The sequence below is a fragment of the Rhipicephalus sanguineus genome, chromosome 9 (assembly GCF_013339695.2).
Source record: "Rhipicephalus sanguineus isolate Rsan-2018 chromosome 9, BIME_Rsan_1.4, whole genome shotgun sequence".
Classification (NCBI taxonomy): domain Eukaryota; kingdom Metazoa; phylum Arthropoda; class Arachnida; order Ixodida; family Ixodidae; genus Rhipicephalus; species Rhipicephalus sanguineus.
This window is the reverse complement of record NC_051184.2, coordinates 23,545,954-23,566,313: the sequence shown is the minus strand read 5'-3', so window position 1 is coordinate 23,566,313 and position 20,360 is coordinate 23,545,954. Positions and strand designations below refer to the sequence as shown.

The 20,360-nt window shown below is 50.5% G+C and overlaps 1 protein-coding gene across 2 annotated transcripts in view; it reads left to right on the top strand.

Moving 5' to 3' along the window:
• Positions 1-20,360, top strand: part of LOC119404753 (uncharacterized) — a 116,325-nt gene that overhangs the window by 35,055 nt on the left and 60,910 nt on the right. For both annotated transcript variants that reach the window (XM_049419007.1, XM_037671416.2), the window contains exon 2: positions 19,617-19,725. The gene's annotated coding sequence lies outside the window, so the exon portion shown is untranslated. The remainder of the gene's footprint in view (positions 1-19,616; positions 19,726-20,360) is intronic.

Sequence of the window (20,360 nt, the reverse complement as noted above, 5' to 3'; positions counted from 1 at the left end):
CACCAAACTTACAGCCGTTTCCGCGTTCCCAAAACCAACTACCATGAAACAGCTCCGAAGCTTCATCGGCCTTTGTTCCTATTTCCGGCGCTTTGTCCGCAATTTCGCTACCATCATCGCTCCTTTGACCAAGCTCCTCGCTGGCTCTAGTGATCTTTCGGCGTGGTCTCCCCCTTGTGACGACGCTTTCGACGAACTGCGTCGCATCCTCACGTCACCTCCTATTCTGCGACACTTCGACCCATCTGCACCCACTGAGATCCACACAGACGCTAGTGGTGTCGGGCTAGGCGCTATTCTTGCGCAACGGAAAGATGGCTTCCAAGAGTACGTCGTTGCCTACGCAAGCCGAACTCTTACCAAAGCCGAAAGCAACTACTCTGTCACTGAAAAGGAATGCCTTGCCATTATTTGGGCGATTGAGAAATTTCGGCCTTACGTGTACGGACGCCCATTTGACGTCGTGACTGACCACCATGCCCTGTGCTGGTTGTCGTCACTAAAGGATCCAAGTGGTCGCCTCGCCCGATGGGCGTTACGGCTTCAAGAATACGATATCCGCGTGGTGTATCGCTCTGGCCGCAAGCATTCAGACGCAGACGCCCTCTCCCGTTCACCCCTGTCTCCTGACTCTGCCAGCTTCACACCTACTACCTGTGATACCACTGCCCTCACCATCTCCGACATGCCCTCTGAGCAACGCAAGGACCCTTGGCTTGCTTGCATTCTAGACATTCTGTCTGGTCAGACCCCTTCTCCATCTTCTCGGACATTGCGTCGGCAAGCCGAGCACTTCACCACTCGCGAAGACGTGCTGTACCGCCGAAATTACACACCCGGAGGCCGTAAGTGGTTACTCGTCATTCCGCGTCACCTCCGGTCTGAAATTTGTTCGACGTTCCACGACGACCCACAATGCGGCCACGCAGGTTTCCTTAAAACTTATTCTCGGATCAGGCTTCGGTATTACTGGCGTGGCATGTACCGTTTCATTCGACAGTACGTTCGGGCATGTTCCACATGCCAGAGACGCAAGACTCCCCCTCAACACGCCGCCGGTGCCTTGTTACCTTTGCCGTGCCCTGCCCGACCGTTCGACCGCGTCGGCCTCGACATCTACGGACCCCTTCCCAGCACTGCAGATGGTAACCGTTGGATAATCGTTGCCGTCGACCACCTCACACGGTACGCCGAAACTTCACCCATTCCTTCGTCGACAGCAAAGGACGTTGCCACTTTTATTCTCCACAATCTCGTCCTTCGTCATGGCGCCCCTCGAGAGTTGCTGAGTGATCGCGGTCGTGTGTTTCTCTCAGACGTGATCACAGCATTGCTGCGTGAGTGCCGCGTCGTCCACCGCACCACAAGCGCCTATCATCCTCAAACCAATGGGATGACGGAACGCTTTAACCGCACTCTCGGCGACATGCTGTCTATGTACATCTCGTCAGACCACTCCAATTGGGATCGCGTACTACCGTTTATTACTTTCGCTTATAATACCGCCATTCAAAGCACTACTGGGTTCTCCCCTTTTTTCCTACTTTACGGACGCGAGCCTTCTTGTACTATGGACACTATTCTTTTGTACCGACCCGATGCCTCAGAGTCCACAACTCTATCCCAAGCAGCTACATATGCTGAAGAATGCCGCCAACTTGCACGCTCATTCACAACACAAGACCAGGGGCGCCAGAAGCACCACCACGACGCGTCCACTAGCACTACTACCTACGATCCTGGCTCGCTCGTTTGGCTGCGTGTGCCGTGTACTACTACTGGCCTTTCCTCCAAGCTGGTCCCCAAGTTCCACGGTCCATATCGTGTACTTCAGCAGACTTCGCCGGTGAACTACCTCATCGAGCCACTGGAACCATCTTCTGACCATCGCCGCCGTGGCCAGGAAATCGTTCACGTGTCCAGACTCAAACAGTGCTACGATCCTCCTGTGTTTTCTGGCCCCTAGGTCGCCAGGATGGCTCCTTATTGCGCGGGGAATAATTGTACTGAATGCGAATGACAGACGCTCTGTTGTTGTGAAAGAGGAAGACGACAATCGGTGGCTGTGGTTGTCGCTCGCGCTCGCGCTCGCTGGTAACCTGACCTGACTTGCAAGAAGCCTTCCGCGACGCAACGTGTATTCCTGCTTCAAGCAAAACAACCCCATTTGAATATATATATATATATATATATATATATATATATATATATATATATATATATATATATATATATATATATATATATGCATGCTTTCCTGCAAGGTTTGTTTGCACCCAATACTCTCCTTACAAACCTGTTTCCAAGTGCGCTCCCCCATCCCATTGCAGGTGCACGACCATCGCAAAGGCGTTTCGACGAACCACTACATGAATGTCACGTCTTTCAGTTACCCTCAGTAGTGGACAGGGTAGGGGTGCAAGCACTGCTGCACAGAGTGAAAAAAGGTGTAAATGAAAGGCAGGGGCCAGTGTTGATTTCTTAGGTTAGGTTAGATATTTTGTTCCTGCGCGAAAGGCAGTCTGTGGACAAGAGTTGTTGGTTGGAAAACAGACCTTGAAGGAAAGCTTTCTGATTCTTTTTTTTTTAATCGGCACACCACTCGGAAGAGGAGATGTCAATCAATCGTGCTTTTGGGACATAACGTAAGCGAAAGTTACATGCAAGTTGCGGGGGAGAGCATGAGCAAGCGAAAAGCATTACGTATTAGGCCTCTCAATTTTAGACACTTAATATGGGCTCTCCTAGGCCGCTCTCGGAAAGGTCCTCGCGACCGCCGGTGATCATATTCGTGCGTGCGAGCCGTTCTGTCGATGCAGACTGTATTGGTACATTGAACTTGTCGTTTTCGAGCGCTCCGGAGGCTCCGAAAAAAGTTTGGTAAAATAGCAACTAAGCGTTACTGCTAAAATAATCGGGCCAATACATGATGAGGAAGGAGAAACGTGACTTGCATACCTGCTTATTCACCGCTTTCCAAACACAGAGCGCTCTCAAAACGACCACCCGAATGTGCCATAAGCATGTGGAACCGATGCGAGGGCACGCTGATGCTGGCCGGCCAGCCGCGGCAGTTTTCGCGGGCGGCTCTCATACGTACTTACGTACAAGTCTTGCGAAGTCGTGACAAGCTGACCGAGATCTAAATACGTTTTTTTTTCTTTCTCTTCGCCAATTCCTGGCGCCGCGCATAGCCGTGGCACGTTCATTTGTTGAGGATGGAGAATGGCACGACCGCCTTCTCTGCTCTTTCTCTCTCTCTCTCTCTAAGACAGCGCTCTCGCTCGGGATTGCTTTCGCGATCGTTTACCTCGTGGATGGAGGAGAGAGAACCGCACTACTGTTTGGAGGGAGAGGGAAACAAAGAGAGGGTGTTGGCGAGGCTCTCTCGCCGTTGACGATTACGGAATATTTTGGGCCCCACGATCGCTGTTGCACAACTGGTGGCTAAGCCCCCGCCCCCGTCTCTCTTCGCTGTTTATATGAGTTTCACGAGGAGGATTCGAGAGAGACGAATCACGTAGTCACGGCCTTGCGGTTCCGGTTTTATTTTTCGTTGGGGGTCCACTGGGCCTCGCCGGCGTCTTGACCGTCCCAAAGGAAGCCTCCTGAAGCTTCCACTTGTGTTCTTCCGTGGCTCATCACACCTGCTGCTCTTGGGCTTAGTTTTTTTCTTGTTTTTAAACTGGAACAGGTGTAGTAACAAGGTGTGTAACGTGAGCGAATTTTTGTCGACGTTCTCACTGCGCCACCTGCTGTTCTGTCATTGGTGCGTTATTATGGCGTTCTTGCAGTGACTTGCCGTTCCGGGTAAAACGTGCCATGATCCGAAAAACTATTAGCTGCGCAAGTTGCTCGATGGGTACGGTAACATGTCGAGATGGTTACAGTCGCTAATACTGTTATTCCAGATTAAAAAAAGTGACGTGTCGACCACGACGGTACGGTGCTTCCGTACTTGAGCTACGGTAAACCGGTACTGCTAAAGCACTCTATTGTTCATTCCGTTCACTTCGTGAATACAAGCGGGATAACACGGAACAATCGCGATTGGTTTTGAAAGTGAGATCGAGGTGCTGCCGAGGAGGTTCTGCTTTAGACGCCTCCATATATTGTACGCCACGTTTGCCAAGGGAAGTCCTTGGGAGTGCAGTCGAGAAGGGCAGCGGGTTATGTGTTGTGAATATTAGGCAATATTCACGGCAGCATTGCGGGGCCATTCGACAGCATTGCGGGGCCATCGACCAAGTGTACTCGGACCATTGGTCAGCGGTGTACAGCTCGTAGTTCGATTTCGAAGTGTCCACTTCAGACTATTCCAGAACGAAATGGCTCACCAGGGACCTCTTTCTGTCGCGGCGATTGGAAAAGCGAGTTTATCCGTCTAGTTTCGTCTTATTTATAGCAAATAACTGTGAATTGTTTTTTTATGGGTATATATGTATATTTCAGTTCAGAATGCGCCTGCATAGCATCGTGAAACGTGTTGAGGGTGTCGCAACAAGGATGTCTGTGTGGCAGTCTCCCTGCCGTGCGGCGCTCTGGATTGTTTCCTGAGTCGTTTTTCTTACGCATTGGCTCTATACCAGGGAACCATGTCAAATAGAATGCTATTACATGAATGGGCAGCAAACGGAAGAGTGCTGTAGAGGCACTGTGAAATATTGACGAACCGCGGTGAAGTTAACCTGAAGCGAAGTTTTGTCGACGCTATACTGGGACTAATGGAAGGCCAAACACTTACAGTTCCCGTCTGTATGGCTGACATACTAACGTCAGTAGCTGATTAGTCGAAGCTGACATACGAGTGTCAGCTTTTTACTAGTGGTTATGGCGCTGCACTGCTGACCCGAAGGTCGCGGGATCGAATCCCGGCCGCGGCAGCAGCAGCATTTCGATAGTTAACGAACCCCAGGTGGTCAAAATTTGCGGATCCCTCCACATACGGCGTCCCTCATAACCGTATCGTGGTTTTGGGATGGTTTTGGGACGTAATACCCCAACAGTAATCATACTGTAGCTTTGACCAGAAATAAGAGCCAGCTGTTAGGAGCTCGGCGCTTTTTGTTAATTAACTCCCCTTGTGTTGGAGGCACCAGCGCTCAGCGTATCGTGCGATAGCGGTCGGCTAATCGCTACCACGAAAACGGAAGTCTGCTGGGGTCGTTTACGCGCCGAGGTCACGGGTGTCGCGATTCTTGGAACCAGGCGCAATGTGCGCATTCTATCTTATACACACCCCGGGAAACGTGGCGGTGTCCGTATAAGACGTTACAGCCTTTATAACCTCTAATCTCTTCTCACAGCAGTACTTATCATTTTTAAAATGTCGCAGCGTACTATCTTCTTCGGCAGTATAAGAAACTCATTTTACATTTATTGCCTCTGTTTACACGTGTTGTTGCTACAGGCGGGCTTAGCCTGGCAGTCGTGGCCGGCAATTGCTTCTGTCCCGGGTGTTTTCCTAGAATGTCGCACGTGACATACCCATTTGAAACTTCGTGCTTTGTTATCTCTATCTTTGAGAGTGCATTGCACAGCTTAGCAAGTGCAGTGCACAGCTTAGCGAGGCTTTCATCTATCCATGAACACTTTGAAAATAGAGCCATCGCCAAGCTACATCGTCTTCACGGAAGCTTGTTCACACGTTCACATCAGACCATCGGATAACGAAACGAAGCATATCGTAGAGGTTGTTATTTGTAGTTCCTAATTAAAATGTTGCAATTATGAGGTAAACAGACGACGAATGAAAGCTGACGACGTAAGGACAACAAGCAGCCAGTGGGTACCGAACCCACAACCTTCCACGCCGGCCGGCGGGCTCTCAGGGAGCGATTGCGATCATCCGACGTCACTCCGCAACCAGTCAGTCGCCTGTGGTACGTGAGCTGAGCGGACTCGTTACTTTCCTGTCGTCCACGCTCATGTGCACCTTTTACGTAGCGAGAGGCGTCGGCGTGTCCCGTCCTTCAGGTAGCAAAATGAGGGAGAGGAGGAGAAGTGCGAGTCCTGCGACGCCCGTGCGGAGTTCGCCGACTCTTGTTTTTCTCTCTCGAAGGACGCAAGGTCTATCCCCGTCCGTCCGGATTCGCCAGAGTGCTCACGCGCGCGCGGCAGTTTATGCGGCAGTGCGCTTACGTATAGCGCTGCACCGACGCGTACGCAGTTGCGAGCAGCGCTCAGTGCATGCCGCCAGTCTAACTCGGCGGCGAAAAGTAGCTGCCCCTGCGATTAGGGTCCTTGTGCGTCGCTTTTCCTCGGTGTTTTACGGTTTCGGACTTGCCGCTGTTGCCATTGTTTCTCCGAGTGTGTCGTTTATTATTATCATAGGCATGCGCAGAGTTCCCCATCAGGGGGGGGGGGGCGAAGGTCCATCGCAGCGACCCCCCCTACTAAGTCAATGTACGAGGCAGATTTTGCGCCCCCCCCCCTCCTCTTAGGTGACTTGGGGTGGTCATTGTATGGATCAGATTTTGCGCCCCCCCCCCCCCCGTAGGTGATTAGGTGGCGCCCCCCCTCCCCCCCCCCCCCCCCCCCCTGTGCGCACGCCTATGATTATTATTGCTTTTAATCACTGGATGTTTAACCGGCAGCAGGTGTACAGTGTCGCTGTGTCAGAACTTTTGTGATAGTTATTCGTTGCGAAATCGCCATGACTTCCAAGTGTTCGAGTGGTTCTGCTAACTTCCTAAAGACATCTTCACAAAACTTGCTAGATTACCTAACGGTTATTTCGCAACTGCATGAATTGCGGGAACCGGCACTCTCCAGACACGCTTTCGTACCGGTGCTTGTGTTAAGGTATAGTCCACCTTCTTTTGTAGGGTCTTCATTAAGGTGGCGCGATTTGCTGCCGCTCACAGGCGTTGAGCCGTGCTGCAGATAACTCGGACACAGCGTGCATATATACACATACGCGCGTACTTTAGACCGGTCTCGGCAGCCCGTGACGACAATATGACGACGACGGTGAGAGTGGTCGCGGAGCCTTCTCGCCGTGTTTGCGTGTTTTTATTTATCGCGTGCGGCGAGAAAGCGTCTGTGGCGCCAATGGCGCCGCTCGTTTGGAGGAAGCAGAGTGGTCCGGACTCTCCCTTTCTCGCAGCCTTCTGTGTTCGGGAGATTGATCGAAAAACGTGCACTTTTTTTTCTTTTTTCGGCTGCAACTTCAGTCTAAAGTGCCCTGCGAAGATGACACGGATTGTTAAGGGGAGGTTGAAAAGCAGCTGAACGTTCCGCGCGCTTTTCGAAGTGGCTTTTCGAACTTCGTGGTCTTCCCCGAGTCGCAAACGACGCTCCAAGACCCTGGAGGGAAGAAGGGTGCAAATTGTCTTTCCTTTTGGGTGCCCTTTTTTCGTTGTGCATACCACGGTCCATACGCTTGTCGGGCGGCCGTTCCGATCCTTCATGTTGTTTTGTCTAGCAGTTCCGGATTTTACTTTTCCGTCCCTTTGGTTGTTCTTGGAACATAGCTGGTCAATGGGAACACCGTAATAGTGCGCTTGAGTTGACATCTAATCTTGTTACCCGCCGCAGTGGTCTAGTGGTTATGGTGCTCTGCCGCTGACTCGAAGGTCGCGGGATCGAATGCCGGCTGCGGCGGCCTCGTTTCGATGGAGGCGGAATTCTGGAGGCCCGTATGCTTAGATTTAGATGTACGTTACAGAACACCAGATAGTGGGAATTCCCGGAGCCATCCGCTACGGCTTCTGTCATAATCGCATCGTGGTTTTGGGATGTTAAAGACGAGCAATTATTATTTAGGCTTGGTGTAACATCTTGCAGTCGTTTGTATGTAGCTCAAAAACGCGAGGAATCAGGACAGACACACGTAGGACAGACACACGTGTGTCTTTTCTTCTGTGTCCTCGTGTTTTTGCGCTACATACAGAGACTGCGAAATCCATCACATCGTGCGGTCATTGACGCAGCACCTTGAAGAGTCGTTCTGGTGTTTTACTTTGCCGACTACGACTCACCCGTGAATCACGGAGGCTGCGCATTCGCTGCCTTTTCAATCAATGGGAAATCCATTGCTGGCGACAAATTTATTTTGCAGAATCAGTTGGTCACCAAATAGTAGATGTATTTTACTTATGATGATGCAGTTGCTTTTGAATATCTCCGTATTTTACGCACGCTTGTGCTGTGTTTACAGCGCGCCTGCTTCATCTATCACGCTGGTCACATCCACAGCACGCCGCCAGGGCGGCGCCACGGTGTTCGTTGCATGCTTGCTACTACTGGTTCCAGGTGTAGTTATCAGATCATGCAGCAGGGCTTAGCGTATTGGATTAAGCAGCTTATGCACAATTTCACTGACAATGAGATCAAATATGTCAACTGTTAAATATGTCAAATATGTAAAAAAAAGAACGTAGCTTCTATCGACAATTAAACGAGGTGTTTGTAACACGAGCGTTACCATTAAGTCGTGTCATTGCTGTCCTTTTGCGCACTCTGGGACTGTGCCTACACACGCGTGAAAAACGACTCGAAGCTCTCGACATTGAAATCGGTGACTTTTTTTTTATTTCTTTCTCTTTGTACACTGTCTATTTCTCTATCTTTATGCTTTTACTATTCGTGCGACTGCGTGCTTACGTGCAAGCTGTTGCTTGCGTCGTAAACCCACTGCCGCCGTCCTTCGGCCATCCCATTTCGGGCGCTTGTGGTTCCCACTTCGAGGATATTTTATGGCCGCCCTCGCCTTCTTTTTTTCTTTTTTTACGCCCCATTTTTCCTGTGCTCTCGCGTAGCGATCGACCGTTCACTGCGGCGAACGGGAGGCAAGAGTCTTGTGTATTTCTTTCCCGCTTTTGCCAGGTTCGTTGGGCCGACCGTGCCCCACGCTCTTGTTTGTATGGGATCGCCTCGCCGGGGCCATTCCTTCGCTTTGCGGGCAGAAAAGAGAACACCGCCGTGCCCGCGGCTTTTCAGGAGAGGGGGTCATTGAAAAGCTACGGGAAATGACACTGCACGGGCGAGAGAGAATGAGAGAGAACTGTCATCTGTTACGGAGAGAGAGGAAAGAAAGACTGCGACATGAGCGGAACCGGATGTGGCGGGCTTCCTTCATACCGACAGCCCCCGAAACCACTAGCATCGCTACTTGTCACTTCGGGAAAGAAATACTGCGACCTTTTTTGCCTGTTTGTATTACGCGGGAAAAGTCCCTTTCTGAGTGAATTTGGAGGGGATATGTGGGAAACGACGAGGGGCGTTTTTAGGCACGGTGACTGCATCTCGAACGCTACGAGAAGGGACGCGCAAAAGTCGTCGTCTTTGCGTGTTCTTCACCGCGCTTCGGCAAGCGATCGTTCATGGCCACTTGAGCCCATTGAGCTTTTGCCGTCATTCTAGGCGAGCGTGAGCTTCGTGGCTGGCTTTGCCCTTTTTTCCTTTTTCTTTTTCGTGGGGAGTACTAAACCTAACCGGAGGTGCGGTGTCCTCCTTTGTGAAACGAACCCGGAATTCTTTGAGTACAGCCGAGTCTTACGTATACGCGGCATTCTCGGTGCTTACTCGACCGTTCCCGACATTTTCCCTTGTTGCCATTTAAACTTCGATCCCGCTACACCCTCGTAGCTTTTGAAGATCAAGCCTTAAGAAGTGGCTCTTCAAAAAGATGGTTTTCGTCGGTTTTCTTTGTGCTTCGGCGTCCTTGAAGGAGACCGACGCCCTGGAGTTCGGCACGGTGTGACGATATTGGACGATCGGAATCTCGCTTGCTCGAGCTGCTGGTTGAGGCGTACAATGGACCGTATAATTGTGGGTCTCTAAAACAAATCAGTTGTTTCTCCTTCGCGTGAAATTTGTCAATGGACCGTATAATTGTGGTTCTCTAAAACAAATCAGTTGTTTCTCCTTCGCGTGAAATTGGTTCTGTTCCGCGTTCAAGGCGTACGAGGTTGAACGCCTTTACAGCGAAATGGCCTTTACGCCGAAGGGTTCTTTACGTCCAGTCCCAGCGATTGTATTCCAACGTTATGGTGCTCGACATCTACAAATAAGGGACCTGTATAAAACTGGATTCCAAGAGATGGCAAACGCGTGAGCGGGAGACAGAAAATTAGGTGGGTAGATGAGATTAAGAATTTTGTAGGTATAACGTGGCAGCAGAAAGCACAGGACCGGGTTGATTGGCGGAACATGGGAGAGGCCTTTGCCCTGCAGTGGCCGCAGACAGGCTGATGATGATGATGATGATAAAACAAAGTGGTACTTTGAGCGTGCGGAACGCTTCTTATGAAGGCGTTTCACTGTATTACGTTTCTGTATCCGTCGAGGTGGCTACGGCGTTATGCTACCGAACACGAAGTTCAGGGTTCGACTCTTGAGGGATGGGAACTCGAATTTTATATAGTCAGGCCTGCTGAAATCGGTCAGTCCACTTAGAACACTTACGGAATCAGCCCTTCTTTCACGACGCCGCCGCGCATGCGGTCTCCCCTAGCGGAAATGTCGCGAAACGTCTGACCATCTCGGAAGCTTTGCTTCTGGCAATACCGGTTGTCCCGGCCCCTACCAAACCCCTACCAAAACGGCAGAGGGCAATTCAGGAAAATGAAAAAGGCGCATAATCCCGATGGTCGTGAAATGCGATCCCGCTGTGACGGTGACGGAAAGCGAAAAGTCTCGTATCGTTTCTAAACGTTGTAAACCCGATAAATTCTTCTCTTGTTGCTATAGTGGTCACGTACGCAGAATGAAATTGGTTGCTGCAGCGCAGCGTAATTGGTGTTCTACGCGTTTTATGCTGTTCGCGCCTCCGGGTATAACTTCAGCGGTTATTGGGTTGGCCTATCGGGGCAACCTCGCCTCGAGATCTCTTTACACCGTCCAGCTGTGTGCACACGCGCGGCGAAGTCGCGCAGCTCTCGTTTCGCTGGAAATGTCTCGATCGGGGCGATTGCGATCGACACAACCGCATGTCGCAGCCTTGCGCGCACAATACAGGGCGAAGCGGCGCGGCAGCTGGTCTCTTGTTTGTAACGCATGTAGACAAGCCCTCGATGCTAAGGGGTTCTCGATACCGTTGCGTCATGCTGCACCTCTCCCCCCCCCCCCCCCTTCTCTCTCTCTTTCTGCGGAGACTCGACGGACGCAGTGGTCGAGCCTCTACAATTCCTTTGTACGGCGAGCAGAAGTCTGGTGTGAGTCCTGGCCGTGAGCTAGGATGTTACAACTCTGTAGAAGACTGACGTCGCGAGGTGCCCTGCTCGTGCGTGTCAGACTGCGGCGACATCCTTATTGAGGCGCGCTCCGCGGCGTCTCCTCTGTGATCTGTGCGGACGCCGCGGGAAAGCGGATTTTGCGTCGCGTAACCTGTCATTCGGCTGCCAGAGCGGATCCTCCTCCTTCTGTGCGACTCGACGCTCTGTGCGCATCCTGGTAACGAGGCGGGCACCGGGACATCGGCAGTGACCGCCACTGCATTGTCTCCCTTCTCGGCCTCAAAGAGTCGTACGCATCACTTCAACTCGGCTGACTACCCAATTTCTATGGTACTATATAAAGCGAGCTCTAGTAGAACTCTTCTATTCTATTTATCGTTTCCCATTAGAATGAATTTTATTCTACGTATTTGTCTGGTTTTCCGTGCGTGACGTTTCCGCCGCTTTGTTTGCTGCACTTAATCGGCCTATTTAGGAACAATCGTATTTTTCTAAGCGTAGCCGTGTCGTAAGGCCGTTTGACACGTTGCAAGGCAGTTTGAAGACGGAATAACAGTAGTTAGCTTATGCATATGCACTTGCTATCCGTACTTTTGGTTATAGCGGCATTTTGAGTCAATGAGCGAGGCCCATACGTAGCAGCCCTGTCGGTCAATCATAGTCGAAAAGATGGCGAACTCGACAACGTGGTTACATATGCAACAAGCGGAACCAGACCATTGTTTCCAACAATTTGTTCGAGTGTCCTTCACGGGAACAGTCATTGCAATCTTTCAATGTCCAGAACAGGCATCCTGTCCACAATATCTACAACAAGCACCATGCCAGCACACCAGCCCACGAAACTACGGATATGGCACGGCCTCTGTGATCCCTATGGGTGGAATCTCGGAGGCCGTGGGCATGTGACTCTGCAACGGCCGGGCACCAGCTCTCTCCCCACCCTCTGTCGCAGCCACGTTGGTCGCGGCGGTGCCTCAAAAGAACCCTTGATGGGTGTTGCCCAAAGCGTCCCGCGCCTCGTTTTACAGCCTACCTCTCCTTGTCGTGCGCTTGTGTAACGAGCCCGGTGACGGCCTTGGTCGTGCGTCGTGGTGTAGCGAGCAGGGTCGAGAGCTCGGCTATCGAGTTTTCGCGTGCACAACTCTAATGCTCCTCCCTTACTTCTTTCCTACGTCTGCGTGGACCGTGCTGTTGGTTTGTTTCTTTTTCTAATTGGCTTTCGTCGGAGTGCCTTGGTTCTGCTTTCGTCAGCGAGGCGCCTTCGTGTGTCTCGCTTCGGGCACTAGGCGACTTGCTTGCTTATTACGTAACGGATCCTTGATGCGAGACGATGGGCGATTCGTGTGTTGACATCGTTGCCATGCTCGCGGTGCGCGCTGGGTACTTTATTTTGTCGTGTTGCGCATGCGCGCTGACTCTTCTAGGCAGTGCGACGCTTATCGTCTTTCGCCACGGAAGAGAAGACCGGATTGAAATGGTTTTTGTTTTGCGTGTGGACGTTTATCGCGTGGTCGATGTCTTGAGATGTGTCGGGTAAAGAAGCGCACGCACGCACGCACGCACGCACGCACGCACGCACGCACGCACGCACGCACGCACGCACGCACACACACACACACACACACACACACACACACACACACACACACACACACACACACACACACACACACACACACACACACACACACACACACACACACAGTCACTCACTCTCTCTCTCTCTGCGCGCGTGAGAGAGAGAGAGATAACAAAGTCCTAGACACAATTGCAACAATTAGGCGTCGCTGTACGCACTATTTAAATGTGCGAGTGTCCTTAGGCAATGACTCTAGAGTACGACGAAATAGCCAGCGTGTGTGTTTTCTGCGAACTGCAAGTAGGAAATGAGGATGGCCGTTCTTTCTTTCGGCGAACCCAGCGTAGTTGTAGCTTGGCGGCCTTTCATCTTTGTGCAAAGTTTTCGGAGTTTTATGTAGATGGGCTTCTCTTTTGTTCAGGTTGACGTTATGAGCGTAGTTTGAGCGAATAGCATCTCAGTAATGGGGGTGCGTGGTCGTTCAGCGAGGACCACTGCTCGTCGTTTTTAGACGTGAGGCGGATCCGGGCGCTTCGTCATCGTGACGGATTGAACGCCTTCTCGAGACGACGTGCGTTGGCAACGAAAATTGTTAAGACGCATTGCGCTTATACGAGACCAGGCGCGCTTTTTCAAGGACGCCGAATTTGATTCGCATCGCGGTCCCATGACATGGAGGCGTGCTTGATGGATAGCCCTTGTCATACACAACAGGACTAAACGCGGTCACTGTCACAAGCACACGCGAAGTTGGCTTTATGTACTCCAGAAGAGCTGGCGTGGTCTGTAATATAGTACTTATCAGGGTCTGTAAGCGTGGGTGGAGATTGGTATTGCTTCATTGTGCGTTTTATAGATATGACACTACGTTGTCATACGCCCGCCCCCTCGCCCCCTTCAGCGACAATTGCAAGCTTGGGCCAGTGGGCTAGATGACCGAAGACGAAAAATCTATGAGCACAACGGACGCAGAAAAAGAAGGCGACAGGACGAAAGATAGAATGAATTTTATCGCAGAAAAAGTCAACTTAAAGTCCTCCGGCAATCACCTTGTTTTTCGCTGTTTTCCGGTATCTGTTGTACTTGCATCTGGCTTTTCATCTTCGGCGATTTGTGAACGAGCGGCGACCGGTGTCGTGAGCTACTGTATTTGCCCTAACAAGGTACCAGCATTGTTTGGCATTGGGTAATGCTGATCGCTGTTGGCTACATGGTGTCTAATGTCGGCTAAACATGGCTGAATGATAGTTAACGTCGGGTCAAGTTCACAGTCCGCCTTTATAACGGTAACGTTGCGTCGCCTAGTTCAGGATTTGTCGCCTTATTCTCTCCGTCATGAAGTGTGTGCTGTAATAAGTACACCAATATAAAAATTCTGCGGGTCGTAATATTTGCCGGAACCTGTACGCGTGCGTTCGCATATGCATAGACAAAACGCCGAGTTTGCTATGCCTGCATTCTTTGAGTCTCGGTTACATAGGCATACATGTTCGGAGGTGGGCAGATGGCAAATGCAACGTCACCACGTGTTGTTCTCGTGTAGTCTGCTCTTGACAACATCGGTGTCTCGCTCTGCACCGTGTACCGCATGTATCCCCCGTCTTCACAACAGCAGAGAAAGAGGAGCCGACGGACGTACGTGTCTTATAGGCTACATCTTCGCCTTTACACAGGCCGCTGCCATCCTTTTCAATTTAGACGGCGCCAGGGTCCCGGCCGGCTCGATCTGTCAGCGACCGTCCCACGCCAGCTTGTTTCGAGACGACCGGAGCGTATACTCTTGTTGCGCATCGGCCGGTAGCTTGTAAGAAGAAACTGGTATAACTCTGTCCATTTAGCTTACGCAGACATCAAAGTCGTGTCCTTTTTTTTTTTAATTTTTCGCCCACCGACTCGCGAGGCAGATACCAGTTGCCCGCGCTGCCAGCTTACACCGCGCCAACATCTGACGTATGGTTCGAATTCGATGAACGAACATTGCCCACGCTAGTCACGTCTGCTGCTCTTTCAGACTGTTTTTACATTCCAGGAGTCTCACCTCTCGGCGTTTTTTTTTTCTTTTTCTTTCCTTCTTCCTTCCTTTTATTTTTTAAATCTTTCGCCGCTCTTACGCCTTCGTTTGCCTTACAGTGGCATAAGAAAATCTCCTGTACCCTACAAGAAGGTCGAGATGTTTTCGTATTCGATTGAGTCACTTGAAAGCTTCTTCTCTTATCGGCTGATTGACCCACTCATCCTCCGCCTTCAAATCCTTACCCATCCATCCGTACTAAGATTGTATAAGAAGTCACGGAGAGGGTCCCGACTCGGTGTCTTGACGTTCGAGATGGTCTCCTCGGGCACCCGCCGTCCCGGCTTTTCTCTCCCCTTGTCTTATTTTATCGCCCGTCCCCTCGTAAACTGCGACCGCGCTTGTCTCTTTGATGATGCAGTTGCGGGCGTGATTAACGACGCGGTGCCCTTTATTTATTCGTTTCGTTTCTTTTTATCTACAGATCTCTGCTCCTTTTATACAGCCGTATACTATTGCTGCTGGGGATTTTTCCGAGCCGGGGCGAGCGAAAGTGAGATCCTTATCTCTGGCCAGCCGCGACCTGGCGTGTAGCCTGCAGCTTCGGCTCGTGCTTGTCGGATTATCTTTACGCGCGCCGAGTTTTTGTCAAAGTCTCCCCTGTGTTCTTCTGGCGGTTGCAGGGCTGCTGTGCTGGCATTGCACGGCAGTCTGCAGTCGACTGCCTGGTAGTAGCTCGTCGAGTGTTTTAAAGAAACCTGTTCCGTCGTAGCAGATGTCTCTTTTCGATGGCTGGCAGTTTGCCGTGCGGTTCGGAAAGCGACGTCGCGGCGACTGGGGCTTCTATATTTCACATTGTCGCTATCAGCCTGATGTTTTCGGATTCGCCTTCTCCTGAGCTCTGATTGGTCCAAACGTCCGTAACAGTCTATCTGATTGGCTTAAGATAGCGCCATTGCGGTATTCTAAATCGTGGCGAAACCGACAGTATGCATCATGCATTTCAGTGTCGTTCGGTCCATGTGTACAACGTCACTAGCGTTTTCTTTTAGAGCCGACTGAGCGTATATTGCCGATAATTCGTACTTCAGGTGCTTACTGACATGGCCTCTGATATCGGTCGCGTGGTCTCTCGTGACAACGTATATCGGAGGGCACGGTAGCAGGGCAAAGGTGAAATTTCGGAAGAAATTCTGGTAGATAGAGCTGTTGGTCGTAGTAGCGCAATGTAGTAAGGTGGTGGTGGCGGTGGTGTTGGTGATGGCGTTGCCACAGGCGTGGTAAGCCTGGCAGACATGGCCGGCAATTTCTCCGCCTGAGCGACTATTTCCACGCATTATATCTCACCATGTACTACAGCACTTAAGCCTGTCTCTAACAGAAAACGTAAAATAATGTAGCAGCCGCTTCTTTGGGAACCATCTGCGCACGTTCCGGAAACGATCTCTTCACCTCAACCGTGAGAAAACCCTCTTTTGTTGTCCATGTTGTCCATGAAGCCCATATGTTGTCCATGAAGCCCATCAATCTGCAAAGTTATACTAAGCTCTTAGTTCGTATCTTGAGGAAAAACGTTATTTTTTTGGTAGTTGAAAGCGCGCAGTCGTGGCCAAATCACGTTCGTTTTCTAAGAACTTTGGTAACTTGCGCGAGTTTCGAGATGCTGAAATTGCTTGGCCGAGTTTTGAAAATGCTGAAATAGTCTTCTTTTGTCGTTGCTGTTGTTAAACGGAAGGGGCAATGAAATATTCTTTCATGTCAACAAAAAAAGAAAAACAAAAAACAGCGGGATACTGCGTCGCACAATGTGACGCATATGTAAATCGATTTTAACGGAACATTAGGCAGCCGAGGGTATACCTCGAGCACATCGCAGGATGTAAGGACGCGCGACATTGCAACGCACTGTACGCGCACATGTCAAATGATCTCACTTCAATAACGGGGCTCAGCTCGCACGCGCTGGGAAGGGTGGGTCTCCTTTGTAACTTGAGGGTAGGCTCTGCCGCACAGCTCCGAACTTCGGTGGCGAAGAGACACACCCCCGTTTTTATCGCTCGTTTGCCGACTCTTGTAATAATATTCCTCCGCGAACCGGCGGTTCCCGCAGGCTTCGCTTCCGTACCGCTCCTTATTTGCCCCTCTTATTATTAAGCTTCTTTCTTTTTCTTTTGAGGGGGGTGAGTTGGGGGGTGGGGGGGAGACAGTGACCTCAATATGAAGCGCTGCGAGCAGTGAGGAGGACCGTCGTAATATAGGGTTCCGAGCCCGTCCTCGCAATTTTGCATTTCCATGCCTTCGCATGCGGGGCGCCGCTCTGATCCGTCGTCACTGTTCCAGCTCTAGCTGTGCGTCGTGAATGTCGTCGTTTCGCGGGAAGTAAGGGAAGGAGCGGAGGCAAGAGCGTGAGGACGAGAGCGAGAACGAGAAAGGGCCGGGACTCTCATCGACGTCGCGTGTGTCTGTCTACCACTGCGGTCTTGTCCTTCTACCGCGGCCTCGTCGCGGCTAGGCCGTTTTCCTCGGCGCTCCGTGACCTTATTTATAATGTAGTACGTGACCGCGAGCGACTCGCTCGCTGTTATGGAGTCCGTCGTCTCTCCCCACCCGCTGTTTTAGGCCTCGCCTTGTTCCCTACACATAGACACCCCCCTCCAAGGTGGGACATTTTTCATCCCGGCACCGCCGAGACCTTGCCGCTTTTGCTACTGATTCTCTCTTTATATGTTTCCGACTTGGGGATTGCTTTATACTTACACTTTGTGGCATCTGAGGTGGTTTGGCGGATAGGGGCTCTTGCGAGTAAAAGAGCGAGGCGTTTCGCGGGAAAATGCGAGTCAAGAAGAAGTACAAAAGGTGCGCCTTGTCTTGTAGTTCGGAGGAACTCGAGACTTAATGAGTTCTTGCCACTGCCGCCTTCTCAAGGACCAGGATGTGTGTGTGTGTGTGTGTATCGCGGAGGTAGGAAGAGCGAGAAATAAAGGACCGGTTGCAGTAATTCGGAGGCAGCAGCGTTTGATTGAGCAATATCTTGTCGTTTTCCGTACGTATTCCGTACTTTCCAACGCTGACAAAAACTCGCCCGCTACTCTCAAGTTAATCAGATTTTGCCACCTGCAACATTTATCACTGCGCCCGCGTCGCCGACGTTGTTGCCTGCTATCTGGCTTCCCCACGTGTCGCTCTGGGGCACGGTTTCGGTCGAGAACGGAGCTTGTGATTAATGGAGTCTTGTAGAACGATCGGGTGCATTCGATAAGGCACAGCGGGCTCGACAGGGTTTGTAGCGAAAACTCAAGGTGTCTACTGCTGTGGTCCGTAGTGCTCTCGCGTCGCCTCCTCCCTGTGACGTATAGTATACATATAGGCGGTCAGGTTCGTGGTTTCTTGAGATTGGTCACCCTGCTGTCGTCATCTGCTACTTTGTTTTTCTTTCACGTTGTTTTTGAGGCGAGCGCCTTAGATGCCTTATCAAACGCGAAAAGTGTCAGGATGAAGTGATGCAAAATAAATCATGTGATGACGTGACAGATCGCCAGAATTTGTGATGTCATTAGGCCCGTGTACTTAGATTTAGGTGCACGTTAAAGAACCCCAGGTGGTCTAAATTTCCGGAGCCCTCCACTACGGCGTCTCTCATAATCATATCGTGGTTTTGGGACGTTAAACCCCAGATATTATTATTATTATTATTATTATGACGTCACATAACGTGACGTCTTACGGTGACGTCATCGCATCATACATTCGCTTGATCAAAGATGTGCCGATCCCAAGGCACTGCAAAATGAAAGGGCAGAAAGCTTCCAACGCCTCCGATCGCGGAGGCAGTGCGAAACCACGTTGGGCGCAGAAAGCTTTATGGGGAGGGGCTGGGGGGGATCCATTATGGGGGGGCTGGGGGGGGGGGGACTGAGAAGAAAAGAGGAAGAGGAGCATGACTTTCGACTTCGTGCCGTCTTAGGCTAATCCATAAGGGACCGTTTGACTTGAAACGGGACATAGAAAAGAACAACGCTGCTCGGCCGCTTACTTGCAACAGATGTTTTATTGCGTGAACGCGAAATATATAGCCAGAGACGACAAAGAATACAACACGTAATCCCTGGCTATATATTTCGTGTTCGCGCAGTAAAATATCTGTTGCAAGTGAGAGCTCGTGTAGTGTAGTTCTTTTCTGTGTGCCGTTTATGCGAAGTTTTACAACAAAGCCGCATAACCACCATTCTGATTTTTTTTCTTTTCTTCCTCTCTCTCTCTCTCTTTTTTGCGGTTAGATGAGCTAGTTGAGTTTGGTCAGAAATATTGTCTTTGGGCATCATGATACTCCGTTATGCAAAGCCAGTAAAAGAGCCCCCGCTCAAAAATTTTTTTGTGGGAGCTTGATTTACACTGCCGTTAATTTTCTCAAACTGCGAGATCACTAGGCTTCGTACTCGCGAAAAAAAAAAAAAAATGCCGGTTGCTTTTCTTTTGCCTTTCGCAATGCCACTTTTACGTTTTGTGTGTGTGTGTGTTTGTTTTTTCGCCTTGTACGCACATTGATCGCGTAATCTGATTCCTGTGTTTCTGTGTACTGCGGTGTGTATGCTACCTATATTCCGCTGTCAACTCTGTGTGTTCTTTTCTCGTTGTTTTGGTTTGTTTTGCGTGTTTGGTCTCGCTTTGTACGCACTGCGATCACGTAATCACATTTCTGTTTTTCTATGTCTCAAGATGTGTGTGTTATACCTGCATTCCACAGTCAGTTCTAAGTTCTCTTGTTGTTTCTGTTCGTTTTACGTGTTTGGCCTCGCGGCAATCTTCTCACGAACTTCGCTTTTCCCTTCTGCTTTTCTCGCAGGCGCTGATAAGAGAGCGACCACCGGCGCACTGAATATTTCCCTCGTCGCTGCTGCCGTTGCTACTTTCCGTGCATCCAAATGGACGCCGCCAGGACACTCGCCTTACACGTAAGTGATGTTTATCGTCTCCTCGGTCCGTCTCTTTCTTTCTTCTTTTTTTTTTTTTTTCATTACCATCTTGTTATTCGGACCATCTATAAAGTCCTGGCATTCCTTCCTTTTAATATATGCAGAGTTCGACTCGAGTGAAACGCTTCGCGGAATTTTACCTTCTCCCGGGTAACTAGCAGTGGCGCACACACAACTTCGCGCGGTTTCGTTCAGTCCGGTATGTTCCACATAAACGGACAACCGAGTTTGGTTATAGATAGCCTGGCTGCGTGCAGAGTGGCTATACTCCAAACGTCGCCTCCGAGATGCTACACAGCACGCGGAGAGCGCGCTGCCCGATCTCGGAGGTCATGTGTTGAGCGTTTAGAGAAAGGTAGAGAAGAAAGGAAGTGACTTTCTTTTTTGCTTGTTTTGTCACTTAGCGTTCCTTACGCTAGAGTTGTGTTAGCATAGGGAAATAGGGAGGGGGGGGGCTAGCTAAAATTCAAAGGAGCAGATAGTGCTGTGAATTATTTCGTTGAATGGTAAAGCTAGTGTTTACATCGCACAAAAATTCCTAGCCTTTCCTGAAATGTTCCAAGCGCCTTTTAATTAGGCAACTATGCTTTAGCGGGAAAATAAATCATTGAGGT